Source organism: Pipistrellus hanaki (assembly GCF_964339955.1).
Source record: "Pipistrellus hanaki genome assembly, chromosome: 6".
Taxonomy (NCBI): Eukaryota; Metazoa; Chordata; class Mammalia; order Chiroptera; family Vespertilionidae; genus Pipistrellus; species Pipistrellus hanaki.
Window position 1 is genome coordinate 70,491,949 of NC_140508.1, and position 18,426 is coordinate 70,510,374.

The window sequence follows — 18,426 nt, forward strand, 5'->3', positions numbered from 1 at the left end:
TTTGACAATGTTTCCTCATCCAAGCCACATATGGGGCTAATTAAAAAGTCTACAGGGTTTAACACGTTGTCATTTTCTCTTTGTTAGAAGACAGACTCATCAACCTTTTCTGATCAGAGGTGGGGTGAAATACTGGAGCCTTAGCAGCAATAGATGGTGTAGTGATAGAAAACACACAAAAAGTGTTAATTCATTTTCAGTGTTTGCTAACTAGGTGTGAGTAACTTCAAGAGGGATCATTCTCCCAGCGAATAGGTTGTAGGACACATAAGGAACTGTCTGACATTGAAATTGGGACTCAAATGAACTGTTGTCCCAGAAAGAAACTCACTACAGACTGATTCACTTGCCTCTCAGCATAACCATGAGTGCTTGTCTCATTTTTGGTTCTTATAAGAATATTTCTAGTATCACATGATCTCACTCATCTAGGGGAAATAATGAACAACATAAACTGATGAACAAAAACAGACCTGGAAACAGGGAAGCATGGATCAGACTGTCAAACCTCAGATGGAGGGGAGGGGAGGGTGGAGATAAAGGAGAGAGATCAACCAAAAGACTTGTACGCATGCATATAAGCATAACCAGTGATCACGGACCACAGGGGGGTGGGAGAATATGGGGGGAGGGGTTTGGGATGGGAATGGGGGATGAGAACAAATATGTGATACTTTAATCAATAAAGAAATTATAAATAAATAAATAAATAAGTAAATAAATAAATAAGAAAGTCATGGTACTTTTTCCTTCTAAGTGCCTAGGAAAAGTTTGCTTCAAAAATGCTGAATGAATTTCTCTTATTACAATGAAATCATTAAAACTTATCTATCTTTTGACAACCAGGTGAAAAGAAGTCAAGAGGGATCATACATAATGAGAAAGCATCACAGACTCATTGAAGTGCTTTGTAAGTAAGCATTGCTTAACAAACAGGACAAAAACACAAAACATTTGCTAATAATTCTCCCTCCTCCTTTCTCTCTCTAAACATCAATAAAAATTGTTTAAAAATACAATCATTTCAGAAGACATAAAAATACATTATTTTACATAATTTCTAGTAGAGACCAAAAAAACTCTATCATGATTTTTAAAAAATCTTAAATGAGTAGCCAAAAAAAATCTTTAGGTTTAGTATTAGAAGCCTTCCTGCTTGGCAGGTATGGCTCAATGGTTGAGCATCCATCGATGAACTATGAGGTCAGTTTGATTCCCATTCAGGGCACATGCCTGGGTTGTGGGCTGGGTCCCCTTTAGGGGTCATGCAGGAAGCAGCTGGTCAGTGATTCTCTCTCATCATGGATGTTTCTATCTCTCTTTCCCTTTTCCTTCCTCTCTGAAATCAATAAAAATGTTCATTTTAAAGAAATAGTTAAAGCCATAGAAAGGAAATGTCAGGGAAACTCTAGCAGGTAATGAAGTTCCTCATCATTAGAGGGATTCAAGTATTGTCTAGGAGTCTATTTGTTAGCAAAACCAGCATCAGATCGGGGAAGAAAGGTCAAAACATAAAGTTAAATGAGATCTAGTATGAGCTGAGCTTTTCAGACTCACACTGGCAGCTGTGCAGCTTTAGGCCGCACCCTGACACGCCGTGGGCCCCAGCTTTTCTATCTGGAAGTCTTGTATATATTATGCACAGTTTCAGAGTGGTTCTGAGAAGAACATTACTTATACATTTAGAGCTCTTTAGAAACTGTAATGGACTATATCAATGTTTGTTGATGCTAATGGTTTTGTTATTGGGCTAGATGGACCTTTACAATAATGTTCATCAATACGGATTCTCCGAGGCCTAGTCACTGCTGAGCTGTGACAGTCTTTTCCACATTGTATTATATACAGTAGATTTCAGGGCTGTGTCCCTGGAAAACCGAAACCAGATGTCCTGTTTTCTCCAGGTAAGTTTCAGGATCACTTCATGATACTGTACCAATTCCTGTGTGTGACCTGCCAATCATTCTGGAGGTCAGTATGGTTTTCTAGGGGTTATGGCTAAGGATACGATACATAAGACAAATAGCACTCTATGGGGCGTAAGAGTACCCAGAAAACCATTGTTTGTGTTGAACTAAAAAAAAAAAAAAAAGGAAGGAAGGGTTTGGGTAGCAATCTTTTAGGCAAGCTCTGGTGATTGGAAGAAAAAAATTTTTTTTTTTTTTTTAAGAATCGGATGTTATTATAAACAGAAATCGGGAAAACCCTTACATATATTTATCAGAAGTTTTTGCCTTTTGTTTTTAAATAAAGGGTGAATTGGGGTAGCATGGGATGAGGATCGCCCAGATGTGAGTTACTAATTCAGGCCATTCTGAATTGAGAGAGGGTTTTAGTGGGATAAAAGCAAGTGTTACAATGTAGGACTGAAAAAAAGAGCATCGCTCCCCAGTGAAGGAATGAAAAGCTGACAATGTTTCTTTCTTCATAACATAGCTTTTAAAAGACGGTTAAGAAGATTGTGTCCTTAGAGGGAACATGGATGAAATCATAAGGGGAGCATTAAGAAATGTCTTTTTATATTAGAAAATAAAGGTAAAATGTTGTATCGATGTTACAGAGTTCTTCATTTTCCCCCAGTTTTTCTCAATAATGTTTGAGTTCACATTAAAATAAACAAAGCACAATCTTCATCAACATTTTATGGTAATTAAATGTATATGATGTCACCATAGGTTTTGAGGGCAGGGAGACTTCAAAATTTCCAATTTCTGGATAGTAGTCAATTAATCCTACATGAGTCCTGTGAAAAATCATCTGAAAAGTTATCCTACAACTTCAATTGGGACATCTCATGTGATGAGAACATCACCCTATATAATAAAGAGCTAATATGATAATTAGGCTGAACAGCAGAATGACCTTCCAGACAAAGCTGGGGCTGTAAGGGTCAAGCCCCTTGCACAAATTTCATGCTCAGGGCCTCTAGTTCTCTAATAACAGATCTTATTCTAATGTTGAAATGCTTATAGATATTATAAAGATTTCTTTCTAAACAAAATGTGTTAATGTATTATTCTATATAATAAGAGGCTAATATGCAAATCAACTGAATGTCTGGTTGCTATGATGTGCATCGACCATCGGGAGGCAGATGCTCAATACAGGAGTGTGCTTCCACAGGGGGAGCACTGCTCAGATAGAAGCCGGGCTCATGGCCCGCAAGCTCAGCAATGGTGGAGGGAGCCTTGCCTGCCTCCGAGGCAGTCGAACATCCCCCGAGGGCTCCCAGACTGTGAGAGGGCTGGGGACTCTCCTCTCCTTCCCTGAGTGCATGAATTTTGTGCACTAGGCCTCTATTCATATAAATAAAATACACTTAGAGAAGGGAAGGCTATACTGATATTTCCCCCTACTACAAAGGTGGGAGATAAAAGAAAGGAAGTATAGAGTGTAAAGTGGTTTATTTTTTACAACAAAAGCTACAGCAAATTATTAGTATTATTAATCATGAAAGATGTGCCAAGTTTTTATTAAGAAACAACTACAATCCTTTACACACAGCAAATAAAAATTCAACATCTAGCACTTCCATATTTCACAGGGCTTAGAAAATTTAAATTGAATTGGTAATTAGAGTGTAGTTATTATTCAAAAGCTGATCAAAGGACTAGAAACCCGCTGGAGACCAGTTATTGTGGAAGCGTCCTTGGTTTAGCTGCCCGAAACTACCTGTGTGCTTTGCTGAGCCCATGACAGGTTCCCACTCCCTGTGATTCAGGGGGTGACACTCTGTCCCTCTTCCTTCCTCTTAGGACTTCAATGAGCTCTTTGGCTCAGAGGTGTTTCCCTTGGCTGAGGTGTGTGGAAAGCATTTGAAAATGGTTAAGAGCTATGCAAATGCAACGTGGTAACAGTAACTATACTGATTGTTCTTAGAGGATGATTCTGTGGAATTTTGGAAGGGAAATGTACTTTAGAGATTACAAAGAAGGCAAACAAAGGTCACATTCATGAAACTGGCTGTGCCCAGAAAGTATGACAAATCCATTTCTCCTGATACCCAAGATTTCCTGTCTACTAACTATGCTGATACTCATCTTTGATAACACCTTTTTAACTGTTTTATGATAGAAAAAAATAGTCCTGGCTGGTTTGCATAGTGGTTTGATTGACCACCCAGACCTAAGGGTTGCAGGTTCGATTCCTGGCGAAAGGCATGTACCTCAGTTGCAGGTTCAATCCTTAGCCCAGATCTCGGTGTCTCTCTCTCTCTCTCTCTCTCTCTCTCTCTCTCTCTCTCTCTCACTCTCTCTCTCTCTCTCTCTCTCTCTCTCTCTCTCTCTCTCTCTCTCTCTCTCTCTCTCTCTCTCTCTCTCTCTCTCTCTCTCTCTCTCTCTCTCTCTCTCTCTCTCCTCTCCTCTCCTCTCCTCTCCTCTCCTCTCCTCTCCTCTCCTCTCCTCTCCTGTCCTCTCCTTTTCCTTCCTTCCACTCTCTCTAAAAAATCAATGAAAAGATATCCTTAGGTGAAAATTAAAACACGGTTTTATTAAGCACGATAGCCTCAAATTTTGTTCTTAGAATTTTTCTGAAAGTCTATCCTTCGCATTCTAAAAATGTTTTTGCTCAGTTCTCCACTTTCTTCCCAATCAAGCTATAAAGTATTTGATTACACCTGTGTAATAATCAAAACACCCCTTCAAATGTATTCATTTGAACTAAAATGTATATAAATACACATTTTAGACTGAATTCACAAATGGCAGATGTGAAATAATTCCACTAACAAGATGGCCACAGGAAATTTGGGGCATCCACAATCAGGACAGTAAGGGTTGAAGCCTGGAAAGCAGGTTACATAGCAGCTATCAATACAAATCACCACAAGTGAGGCCTCTGATGTGCCAGGCACCACGCCAAACTCTAGCAATATCGCATTAATGCCTCACAGGCTCTGTATTATTACTGTTGTGCAACCATTTGGATATTTAAAATATCATAAAGGGCAAATAAGTTACCGAAAGTCACTCTATTGACAAATGGCAAATTACATTGCAAACAGACTTGTGAGTAGCTCCAACGTCCAGGTTGTTCACTTTGATGCCACACTGCTGACATCTGGGGTGCCTGAGCAGGATCTTAGGAAGAAACTTGCCTTTAGAAATTATCTAGAATTAAAGATCAGTTTACTAGTGATCTTTTTAAACAAATCTCAGCATATTATAGTGCAAACAATCTTCATTCTTGTGACACATTCTCATATTTTCACCCCTATCATTACCATACTTTTATAATATATCTATGGTTACTAGTTTTTACAAAATGTTTTACATGATCACTTAATAGTTGCTCATTTTATTTATTGAGAACTCATTCTATTTCAGGCACTAAGTATTTTGTAATTATTTATTCCTTGTTCTTACAACAATCTCAGGAGAGTGACTGTATAATTCTCCTCATTTTACTCATAAGGAAAGTGAGGCAAAGAGGGGAAACAATTTACCCACGTTCACAGATCTACTAAGCAGCAGATCTGTAGTCAAGCCCACATATTGTGATTCCAGGGCCTATGTTCTTAATGTATCTTTTAATAAGAATATCCAATTTAGTTTTTACTCTTTTTAAAAAACCTGTTATTATAAATGTATATGCATGCAAACTTCTTAATATTTAATTTACTTTCCTAAAAGATATTATCAAATTTATCATTTGCAATAAATAAAATATTTTGAACTAAAACTAAAAAAATGCATTTAGACAATTAATACATGTTAATTGCACATATGGACAACACAGAATATCAACCCTATCAATATAACAGGAAATACTGAAAAGTATACAGTAGCTTTTCCAATATTTTAATTGCAACTTAATTACTGGAACCAATTCTAGAAATTTTAACCCAAAGAATAATATTCTGTGAATTTATATGTAGGTGAGACCAGGGATTTTGAATAATGTCCAGATTAAGTCAAATGTAGCCAATATTCTAGAGCTTGATGTTCCCCAAACACTAATTAAAGTTTTCCAGAACTGTGTAACAACCTTCAAGTCATGAAAGCTCATTTTCCTTGTCATACCAGGCTACAAATAAACTTAACAGTGAAATGCTTTATTTCCCTCATTTATAGGAACATCTTCAAAATCATGATCTGATTAAAGCAATCATTGGAACTTCAAAGTAGTCAGTTGAGTTTAGTACTGGGAAATGCTCCAATATAGAACCACACAACTTCTTATCATTTTCTCCATGGAAATCCTTCCTTCAAAGCATACCCTATACACATTCCTTTAGAATACCAATTACCTGTTCAATACTCCCTCTCAGAGGATGATAGGTGTGTGATGTTTCACAGTTTACAAATCTGTCTGTCACCCTCACTTGACTTCTCAGCTTGCCAGACATAATAGAACAAGATATGATACTAGTCATTAGCAGACACATTTGATTCTCTGTGCACAAGTATTCACTCATACCTCATTCAATTCAACTGCTCTAAAGAAAACCTTCCATTTCATGTTCTATATGACTGTGTTTTCAGTTGTAGAAGACCTTTTAATTTTCAAAAGTTACACAGAGAGGAAAGCTCCTGGATTAAGGATTCCCTCAGTGCCTCTTCAGAGACAACATCCACCTTCCCACTCTTCTGCGCCCCAGGGGCTGACCTTTCTGGAGGGTCTCACAAAGGGACTGACTGCCTTTCCCTCAGATTTTTAGTGGGTCCAGCAATGAGAGGAACCAGCAGGGGGCAGAAGAAGGGAACAAAGGTCAGGATGTTTTTCCCCTGTCCCCTCACTTCTAAGCCACAGCTAGTTGTTATGCCTCTCTACCAAAAATCTCCTGTCAGGTGGCCAGGTTCCATAACCTGGTCCTCCTTTGAAAAGTCCTGGCCTAGAGGCGATGACAAAGTCAGCCAAGAGGCTCACTACTCTCACTTGTTCAAGAAACTCTCCCCCTTCCTTTTGAAACAGTCTTCTGCTCAGTTGCCAGCTAAGGGAGCCAGGGCCTGCTGTACAGATTTCATACCCTTCTACATGAAAATGGTGTTGCCCTGAAAAGCATTTTAATACAAAGATGCGAGAAGAGACGATTTAGGTATTTGTTACAGTTTGTTCTTTGCCTCAATAGATATTGGCAGGTGTTCACCCAAAGCTAATTAGATTGCACTAACATTTACACGGAAGGCTAAGGACTAATCAGTGTGGAGCATACTGTACCGCATTGATTAAAAATTGCAGGCAACCATTATTTTATTATTACTGATTCCAAGTAACTTTTTGGTGAGAGTTCAATTTTGAAGAAAGGCAGTCTTGATCAAAGCACCTTTATTATATTTACATTAGGTTAAAGTGTTTAAAATTCTATTATATATATTTTTAGCATGATCCACAAAAATATTTGTGGATATCATTGGTGCTACAATATGGTTCAATGTTAAATTTCTAAGCTGATTTTTTTAAAGCTGCTATTACAACTAATGACATGGGCCAAATTCAAGTTTTGTTTAGTTTTTTGCACAAATTGTCTTAACATATCTAGTCAGCTTTTATGTTTCATTTAAAGTTTTCACATAAGACTATAAATTCTAGCTTCTCTGGAAAAATTGGGTTTGGAATACATGGCCCACAACCCAGGAAAGCAAGTTATACTGGGGCTATGTAGGAGTCATATTTCTTAAAGATATCTACCATGCTCCCACAGTCCCCATCATTCCTTGTTTCTTCTTACAAATCTGATTCAGCTTTCGTTTACCTGCTTGTGGCCACAATCTGTGTAGTTTGTGATTCCTGGTGTACAGGAAACTGCACTCACTAATGTGTCCTTGAAAACCACAATTAATAATCCCCTGTATCTAACCTAGGGATCAGTAAAGGCTCTTTTCTTTAAAGAACCAGACAGGAAATATTACAGGCCTTGTAAGCCATGGTGTCTCTAATTTGCTGCCGTAGCATAAAAGCAATCATAACTACTATGGGCACAAATGGCCATAGCTGTAATCCAATAATAATTGATTTTTAAAAATGAATGGTGGATTAAATAGTTGGCCATAGTTATTCTCCTATCTTTTGCAATATTATTATTGCAAAAGATAGGAAAATATATTATTGCAAAAGATAGGAAAATATATCCTATCATATTCATTTCTAGACTTAATGTTTTATAAACAGGGGGAAAAAAAGGCTTATGAGTAAGGGAGGTTACAGATCCCGGGATGAGGCTGCTGAGCATAACCATTAAGAGTGTAAAGACCCAAAGACCCAAAAGTGATGACCTAGATTAGTAATTCAGATCCATATAATTACAAGAATTCTAAGATTACAACAATAGAAAAGTAACACAGAGCAGTTTCCAGTTCTCTTTAGTTTTTAAGTTTTAAAACTTCCTACTTTAGAACTTATTCTCAGATCAGAAGGCTAATTCTAATACTTTATCTAAAATGAGAAGGTATTGACTTTTAAATGCTAATGAACCATACGGGCAAAAGAGAGAAATTAAGCTTCGATACCGGTTATAAAATCTATATTTTGAAATAGATGTTGAAAAGGTAATGCGTTATAGAAAATATTCTGAATTTTGGAGTCAGCTATTGAAATATTGAATGGTCTTAGCTATCTTATTTGTAAAGGTGAGAATTTTTGGAAAGAATTGTGCTATACAGTAAAGGACCCATTCATTGCTACAAGCAGTGGTTAACATTGTTAAGTTATGAATTTAAGATGCAAGCATCAGAATCTCCCAGTTCAATTCAACTTGGAGCTCTCCGTGGTACTGAACTCTAGTTTTCTACATTAGTAAGAAGAAATGGAGATTCAACAAATAAATTATACTGAAAAAAACATTGTATATAAAATAGACTCATGATTTAGCCACAAAATAGGATTATTTGCACCTATATTTGTAAAAAGTTCAGGTTCAATTATTTCAGTTTTTGTCTTGAGCATCTCTAAAAAATAAGACACATTTTGCTTATTAAACAAGCATATTTTGAATATACACAGGATTATAGCATTCACATTCATTCATTCATTAATACATTTAATGTTCAATTATAGCCTTCCCATTCATTAATTCATTCATTCATACATTTAATGTTCAATAATGAATGCTGTTTGAGTATATAGAATATCCTAGGTATCTTATTACTCCATTCTTTTGAATGTCAGGAGAAAAATGAATTACAGATTATCATAGAAAAGGTACATGTTTGGGAACAGTGCCTCAGAGGACAAGATGGTTAAATTGAAGTATAAAGGATGAATTAAAACAGACTAAATAAAATTATAGCTGGTAAGGCAGAAGTATTCCTTAAAGAGGGAACAGAATATGTGAACACCCTGGAAATAAAGAAAGAGTGCAGGTAATGTGGTTAGTAAATTATCCCTTCAAGCCAGACGGGGAACAACTAGTCAATACTTGCAGCTGCAGTTTGGGTAAAGCCAATGCAGAAGAAAGCGTGGTGCTGTGGTGTATGTGGCCTACACCCTGATGTCTGTATTCTTTTCTATGCAAGTGTTCTTCAGTCAAGAGTTTGTGTCATTGTGTTTAGGTAGGATAACATAATGACAGTTTCCAATCCCTCGAATATTCTTAAGAAATTTTACTAACACCAGAAAGTCACATTTAACATTAAAGATCAGCAGAATACAGATTGTGCCTCTGTGTGAATAAATGCTTGTTGCAAACCTAATCCCCTAAACACGGGGATTAAGAGCAGGTCATGGAAATAGATTAAAACACCACCAGATGGGAATTCACATGGGGTAACTCAGACAGCATGAATCTGAAAAGGTCCCTTTGGCCTACACTAGCAACAACTTTGTGGAATCTGGAGCAAGTATGCAGGAAAAGGAGTACTACAATTACCTTTTGTTGTTGTTTTCTCACACTAAGAGTCAATGGTGCTACATCTACCGGCAGTAAGTGAATTTAGCCGTTATGCAACTCTTATATTGAATTTAATTTTTGAACATTGTATGTGTGTGAATGTGTACATTTTCCTCGGAGTTATAAGCCTGAGTTTTTACTAGTTCTCTATAACTTTATGGACCATTGCTCTAAAATATACCTTGAATATCATGAATGTAAATAAGATTGTTAGTTGTAGCCAGTAACTACAGATTTGCTGTTAAGTATAGATATTAAGGGAATTCACAAACTCCTTAGTTTGTATATATCTGTTTCTAAGCTAGATTTAGCTAAAATATCAACAGGATAGATAACTAGAGATGAAACCCCTAGGAGAAATTCCACATTAATAATGAATGAAATAAAGAGTTGGCTTCCTGCCTCAATGGTGTGTTCCTTTAGAATGTCTAATTCTTAATTTTAAATTTTGTCAGAAGTTGTTAATGCACAAAATTATATGTAAGTATAAATATATTTGCATGCTCTGAACGATATCAGTAAAGTGAACATTTGTCCATATTAAAGCATAGAACATACCATTGCTATTAAATCCCACAATGCCGCTCATAAAACCTGAGTAAGGACTTCTGTAAGCCATCTTTTAAAGTACTCTACAGCACATTGACATGAAACAGGCTTTTGGCTGACGGTGATGAGCTACTTTTCCGTCTCTCATAGAGGAAATCCTTATCAATCAGCAAACATACTTTAGCAAAAAAGTTTGCCATAAATACTTGCCTCAAATTTTTAGTTGCTGATAAGCTCCAAATAGTAAAGGGCAGACATGTGAAAAATCTTTTGAAAGCAAGTTTAGTTATTCTTTGCTCATTTCTTCTAAAAATTTGACACAGTTGCAAAACTGTGTGGCTTTACTACATTTTCACTTGAAGTTTTACATAGTCTCAACAAGCTCAATACTCTGACTCTGATTATGCAATTAATCAAACAGAGGAATTAATTTTTTTCCTATAAGTTTTGTCCCACTTTGCCAGGTCATGACTTGCAAAAAATATGAGGTAACATATTTTACTTTCATTACTTCCAGTGTATAATAAAATGGAAATTCCCATAACAAACGTGTTCATAGTTTTTATTTGACATTTGATCATAATTATTAAATTATGGAACTTTTGATGTTATAAGTCAAAGCTAAGGCAAATATTTTAAATGAATTTTTATAACTGTAATGTCAGATCTGCTTTGTCAAAGGCATGTGCCATTTGTTCTGTGGAAGTACAGCATCTTTATCAATGTGTTTAGTGAGAAATGCTTGTCTCATTTCTCTGTTTGAGGAGTTTTAAATACTAAATTAAAATTTGCACACGTTCTGAATTAAGAGCTTATTTACAACTGCACATAACAGTAGTTTGGCCCCCAAACTTTCAATCTCCTCCATACATTTTTTAAATTAAAAATATTTTTATTGGTTTCAGAGAAGAAGGGAGAGAGAGGAAGATAGAAACATCCATAATTAGAGAATTACTAAATGGCTGCCTCCTGCATGCTTTTTACTGGGGATTGGACCCACAACCACCTGCTGTACCATGCATTTTAAATTTTAATGGAGCTTGAAGAACATGGAAAAAATAAGGGGAAATGTAAATACAATTTTTTTTTTCTTAATCCTCATCTGAGGATATTTTTCCCATTGACTTTTTTTTTAAAGAGAGAATGGGAGGAGTAGAGACAGAAAGAAACATCAATGTGAGAGAGACACATTCATTGGTTGCCTCCCACACACAGGGATCCAGGTTACAATTGAAGTATGTGCCCTTGACCAGAATGGAACCCACAACCCTTCAGTTCATGGGCAGCACTCTATCCACTGAGCCAAACTGGATAAGGCTAAATTTGCTTTTTTTAAAAAAAAATATTCTCTTGAGTAATCTTTTCTTTTCCCTCCAATTAATTTATTTCCATTATTCAGTAATAGGCAGAAATTTAATGGTGATAAATTTAACTCTGTTGATTCTCATGGTTAGTTAATCCCATAAGTTTTGAAAAATTATCCCCCATATATTTTCACATGTTTTGGTGAAAGAGACATGACTTAGTAGTATACCTGTTTTTAAGAAGTATGCTAATGGTTGTAAAACTTCATCTGTAGAATGCAATGGAACTTTCCTCATCTGTCATAATGCATTGGATTGTTCAAGGTGTGGCTTTATAATAAATTTTTAAAGGAAATCTGGTAATAACTTCCCAAGTGATGATTTAAGTGTTGACACAGTCTCTGTGGATCTCCACTTTCCTTTCATAATTATCTTAAATATGACTGTTATGAAAGGGACATCTCAAGCCACCAGCCACAGAAGACAACCTGGTTAAGGTTAATCTACATCAGAAGTCAATAAATTGAGCTAGTGAAAATCTGATATTGCATTTATACTTAAGAGAGCATAAGTTTAATGACATTTATACAAGTTGAAAGTTATTTAATTAAATCAAATGAATGAAGGTTATGTTCATCCTAAAACTCTGTTCTAAGGGTTTGTCTACCAGATATATCAGAAAGAGTCCTGTTCATTCTATACTTGGGGTTCACTATACATAAAATTTCATAAAGGAATTGAAAATCAGTTATGAATTAACTTTGTAGAACTTATTATTTAGAGCCATTATCCTAGAAATCAGGAAAATAATAGAAAGAAGAAACCTAATGATACTGTAAAATCTGAGTGTGTTGACATTTTTCCTATTTTTTATTAGATTTCTGAGGATGATAATTTTATATTTGAATGTTTTTCCCTTAGTAATTATTTATATTCTAATTTTTATTACTTTGGGGAGAAATACACTTAAAATGTAATATACGGGGTATTCTTTTGATTCCCTAGGGAATTTACTTACATGAAGAACTCAGTTCCTCAATACTGCATTATGGAGAGTTCACCAGAAAGAAGTTTCTGAGCTTCCTTCACTTTGGTCCCCCAAGTATTTCTGCTTTCCACCTTCAAATGCTTGTGCACTTCAGCTATTCTTTTGCAAGTTCTTTGGTAATTTCTAAATCAAATCCCATAATGTTAACCCACTTGGTTTAAAAGTACAGAAACATTCCACTTAACCTATCTGCAACTGAAGAGCATAAATAATTATCTATTTGCCCCCCCAAATTGCTTAAACTTCAAATACAAGCTTAAGAAATAAGTGATGCATCTCATTCACTGCAATGGTCTACATGACCCAGTTTTTGGTCATGTCATCATTACACTCAGAATATCCAATATAAAATTAATACACTGTTAAGGACAGGTTGTCTGAAATCAGTGTGCTTGGGTGTCAGGTACAGTTCCAGGACTCCCTAAGGTTAATTATATCATTCACTTCATTATTGTTCCTCTGAACAGCAGTGAAGTTGTGCATGTAATGGTACTAGGTACAATCTTGGCATATATAAATACTAGAGGCCCAGTGCATGAAAATTTATGCACTGAAGGGGATGTCCCTCAGCCTGGCCTGCCCCCTCTCATAGTCCAGGAGCCCTCAGAGGTGGGAGGTGACCTGGCAATCAGGGGAAGGAGATGCCCCATCACACCTGTGCTGCTGCCACTGCCAGCATTGCAAGCCTTGGGCGACCCTGGTTACAGGAGCCTCAGGCTGGATCCAGGAAGCCGGGCAGCCTCCATCCAAGGCTTACCTGTACCTTGGGCCAGTCCTGGGTGACTGGGGGGCTGAGGGGACTGGTGGACTCCAGAGGCAGGCATGTGGAACAGCTGGACCTGCCTGAATGTGGGTCTGGCTGTGCTGCATGCCTGCTGCACTGGTGGGGCTAAGGGAACTAAGTGCCACCATCTTGTGGCTGTGGGCACCACCATCTTTGCTATCTTTCAAGGCAAAGCAGTCAATTAACTTATTCCCTCCTTATTGGCTGTGGGCACCGCCATTTCTGTGAGGACATAATGGTCAATTAGCATATTCTCTCTTTATTAGATAGGATCTGTTACAATTCTTGTTGTTGTAATTCATTAAAAATACAGTAGCTCAATTATATATATAGACACTATATACGATATATATTGTTTCTGTTATTAGCAGAGTTTTTGAGCTTTGCTAGAAAGTGTGTTGTGTAACAAAAACAATTCTTAAGATAGAAATGGATAAGAGTTGTAAAGAAAATAAGGTTAGTCAGGCTGAAGAGGAATTAGACTTAGATGTCAACACCTTTATGCATTTTGTTTTAATATAATTAATATATGCATATTTTTTCTATGTAGCAATAATTAATAGTACCATGATTCTTTTATTTCTTAGGGAATATTTACGGTTGGTAAAACAGTATAGCTTGATTAATACGGATGTATAAGTATTTATGTGTCTGTGTATGTATACTTTAGCAAAATTAAGATAAAAACATTTACACTCAACTAAACTTTTATTGTGCTCCTTTTTAGTAAAATTTGATGCCAGATGTAATCTGTATTCTGATTTCATTCATGATCAACAAGTTGGCCTTTTCTTGATCTTCATATAAATAGATTCATACAGTATATAGCTCAGTTTTTACTTTTTTCCCCTAAAAAAAAATGTACAGGGGTGGGCAAAAGTAAGTTTACAGTTGCAATGTGACATTCTTAATGTAATGATCATAATCTGCATGTCTTTTTCTATTCAAACTGTAAACCTACTTTTGCCCACCTCTGTATTTGAGATTTATCCACACTGAAGTGTGTGACATTGTTTTCTTATTGTTGTTCAGTGTTCTGTTGTTTAGCTGTAACATGATTTATTTATTTTCCTGTTTATGTACACTTGGGTTGTTTCCAGTTTTGTGCTACTATGAATAAAGCTTATATGACTATTTTTTTTTGCCTATATGCATTCATATCCCTTGGCTATATACCTAGAAGTAAAATAGCTGGGCCATAAAAAAGGCATATGTGTATTAAAAATTGTCAAATATCTTTCTAATGTGACAGTTTCATGTTTGTGTTTCCACCAACAATATATGAATATACCAGTTCCTCCACATCCTGCAAACATTTTGTATTGTCAGTCTTTTTAATTTAAGCATTCGGGTCGGTGCATAAGGGTATTTCATTGTTGCTTAATTTGCATTTTCATGACTAAAGATATTGAGAAGTTTTCCATATTTTTTCTTCATACTGACCGCATCAATAGAATCCACAGTATCTATTTTTTTTTACTTCTTTTTAAAGTTATATATATGAAAATATTATGATATGAGTATATGATATAGTTAAAACAAAGTAAATCTGTGTTATATAATTCAACATGGAAAATATGTGAAAGAATAAAATATATTGGTTAAAAAAATTAAGGTAGTGCCCTAGAGATTAATGAGTAGGAAGGGAGGGTTTTATCCATTCTTACTTAACTGCACAATGCCTTTGATTCAAATCAATCTGAATTTTGCCCTCAACATAGGCAACTAGAAAATGTATTTTTATTAAAAATTGCTTTTTATATAGTAATGTTGTCACAATTTTGCAATACTTTGCATTAATGTACTTTATTAGAAATAAATTTCATTTAAAGGAATTATAAAGGAACTGATTTTTAAGTCTTTAGATAGGCAAATCTTATTTCTGAACTGAGATATAATCAACCTCTTTGTAAAATTAAAAAGGTATAATCTTGGGAAGTAAAATTAAAATACTGAATTTGGATAAAAGAGAAGGAAACTATAGTCAAATCTGAAAATATATGGAGAATAAATTATGCTTTTAGAAAAGAAATATTTTACATATTACAATACCTGCAAAAAACCTTCAAATATTAATTTAAAACAGACTCACTAAAAAATGCTTAAAAATGGTTTTCATTAGATGCAAGCATCTCTGAGTATCATAATACTGGTTTATTTTAATTATATGCAAACTGTCTATTGAAATGATGATCAACAACTGATACATTTAAAAACTACTATTTACATACTCTTACATACTCTTATATGTGCCATCAGAGTATTAGTAAAATGAGTTTAGAGAGACCTTTTCAAAATTCATTTCATCAACATGTTTAATATGTACTGTGAAATGAATGTTACTATTAATCATTTAATTAAATGTACATTTTTAATATAAGTACAATTATTTAATATCAGATCTGAACATACCCTGAGCATTAGGCAAGTTTTCTTTGAAAATGCTGGAAATGCATCATAATATTGTTTAATGAACTTTCCAACTTTAGTTTCATTATTAAATCATTTAATTAGCAAAGCAATGTGAAGTACCCATTTGAAAGACACACACTACTTTTTTTTGTTAATGATTTCAGAGAAGGGAGAGGGAAAGAGACAGAAACATCAATGATGAGAGAGAACCACTGATTGACTGCCTTTCCCACATCCCTTACTGAGGTCTGAACCCACAATTCCAGGCATATGCCCAACCAGGAATTGAACGATGCTCAACCACTGAGCCATACTGGCCAGACAACACACAGTACTTTTAATTGTATTCCATGTACTGTCCACACGTAAAAATAATGTTTGCCATATATTAGAAGGAAGAAAATGCTGATATGCACAATGATGTGCAAAAGAAAAATTCAAAGAAAACCATTCATGGTTCTCTAAATTCTTCCCTACTTCTATTTTATTACTAGAGGCCCAGTGCATGATTTGTGCATGGGTGGGGTCCGGCTGGCCAGGCCAAGTCAGCCAGGGATAGAGGCTGCGGGCAGTTGGCCCACCAGCCCCATCCTCTGTTCAAACTCCAGGTAAAACTTCTGGTTGAAAGGACAATTTTCATATTAGCCTTTTATTATATAGGATTATGAAGGTTAATTTGACTTTTAAAACTAATAGGTACAAATCTACTAATGAATATCTCTCTCTTTCCTCAGATAATAGACCTGTCTTTTTTTCTATTAACTTTTACAAAAATTCCATTGTTTATTTGTATTATAAATTGTATGCAATACTTAAATAGGCAATTGCAACAAAAATTAATATACAATTCCTGCATACTACCTAAGTCTTATACTCTAAAATAAATTTTTAAATGAACATTCTTTATTTATTTCTAAAATCTAACCATGTGTTATGATGACCATTAATAAATAAAAATGAAATTGTCATTTACTGAATTTCTCTTCTTTAGATATATATATATAATATTCCCTGTTGTCTCATTACAATGTCCAATGTAAAAGACACTTATTTATTTGCGTATCTAGAATATAATAGATACTATATTATAAATATTATAAATAATGAATTAAGATATATAGATATGTGCCTAAATATATACATACTACATGTTATTTAATATAGTATATGTAATATATGAAGGTATATATTATAAAAATATCTTAAATAGAAACAAATAATATGTGTATTGCAATTGCAGATAGTATAGCATTATGTATTATATATTTTGCTTCAAACATTCTTACAATGGCTTTTGAAATACTCTTTAATAAAAGATTAATCATATTTGACAAAGAGGTCTGGCTTAGATTAAAATCTGAGTATGCAAATAAACATTGGTGTATCTCAAACTTGGCAAGATTAATTCTTTTGACTAATGACAGAGATAAAGAAAGAAAAACAGTGTATTCTATTCTATTAGGATGTCTAATAGCCAAAGCAAATTTAGATTAAATTAATTAGAAAAGCGTGGGCATCTTAATTATATCACTGTGGAAACAAAGCAATATCAAGTTACTATTTTCAATCATGACCACTTATCAAATTAGACAGGGTATTTTGTTTCAGAAGATTTATACAAACAGATCATGGCGTTAAAGAAGCTTGAGGATGAATTAAATTTTTGCAAAGATTAATTACAACATTAACTAAACTAAACAAAACCAGTATGAGGCAAGATCACAGGAGTGGGTCTAATCAATTTTGAGTGAATTTAAAGTAGCAATATTTGATGCATTTGATTTTAAAAACATCTGTCACTTATATTTCCCAGAATTCCTCCTATTACTTCATTGCTGCTACCTGGAAAAGTCAGTCTGGATTCAACAAAGAAGTCAAGATGTGACTAAACTGGTGACACCACCATTGATGTGGAGAGCTAACAGGGCAGGTGTTTTGACTGGGTTACCTATATTTGAAGCATATTGTGAAGTAAGAACTTTTAACATTGGGTGCCCAGGTAAGAGCATAAGAAAATGTGATTGCTTTTTAAAATTTCCAAATGATCTAACACATAACTTTGAACAAAACCTAACAAAACTAACTACACTAAATGCAAAAATTTTGATTTTTATCTTGTTACAAAAATATATAGGAAGAACAGACTTACTCCAACACTGAAGACCTATATAGAAATGTTCATAGTCTCAAATCTCTAACACAGTCTAAGAGTGAGTCACCTATTTGCAAAATTTGAACTCAGGTCACTTTAAGATTTCTTATTTTGACTTTATCTCTTTTATTTATCATAAATCAGAAGCCATCAATACCATTTCACTAATCATAGGATCAACATAATGGATAGGCTATTTGGTGTCTTATGGATATCATCATTTTGCCAGTCTGATGCCTGCAATGATAATGCCAAGGACAGTTTAATATAGTGAATAAGTTTCTGGGCTTTGAGAAACATCCCTAATGTTTTACTACATCAAAATCATCTTTTATTTGAAACATTGGGTTT

At 34.9% G+C, this 18,426-nt stretch overlaps 1 protein-coding gene across 1 annotated transcript in view; it reads right to left on the bottom strand.

Annotated features, from left to right (window-relative positions):
• Nucleotides 1–18,426, bottom strand: part of DCC (DCC netrin 1 receptor) — an 893,480-nt gene that overhangs the window by 365,926 nt on the left and 509,128 nt on the right. The gene's annotated exons all lie outside the window — the stretch shown is intronic.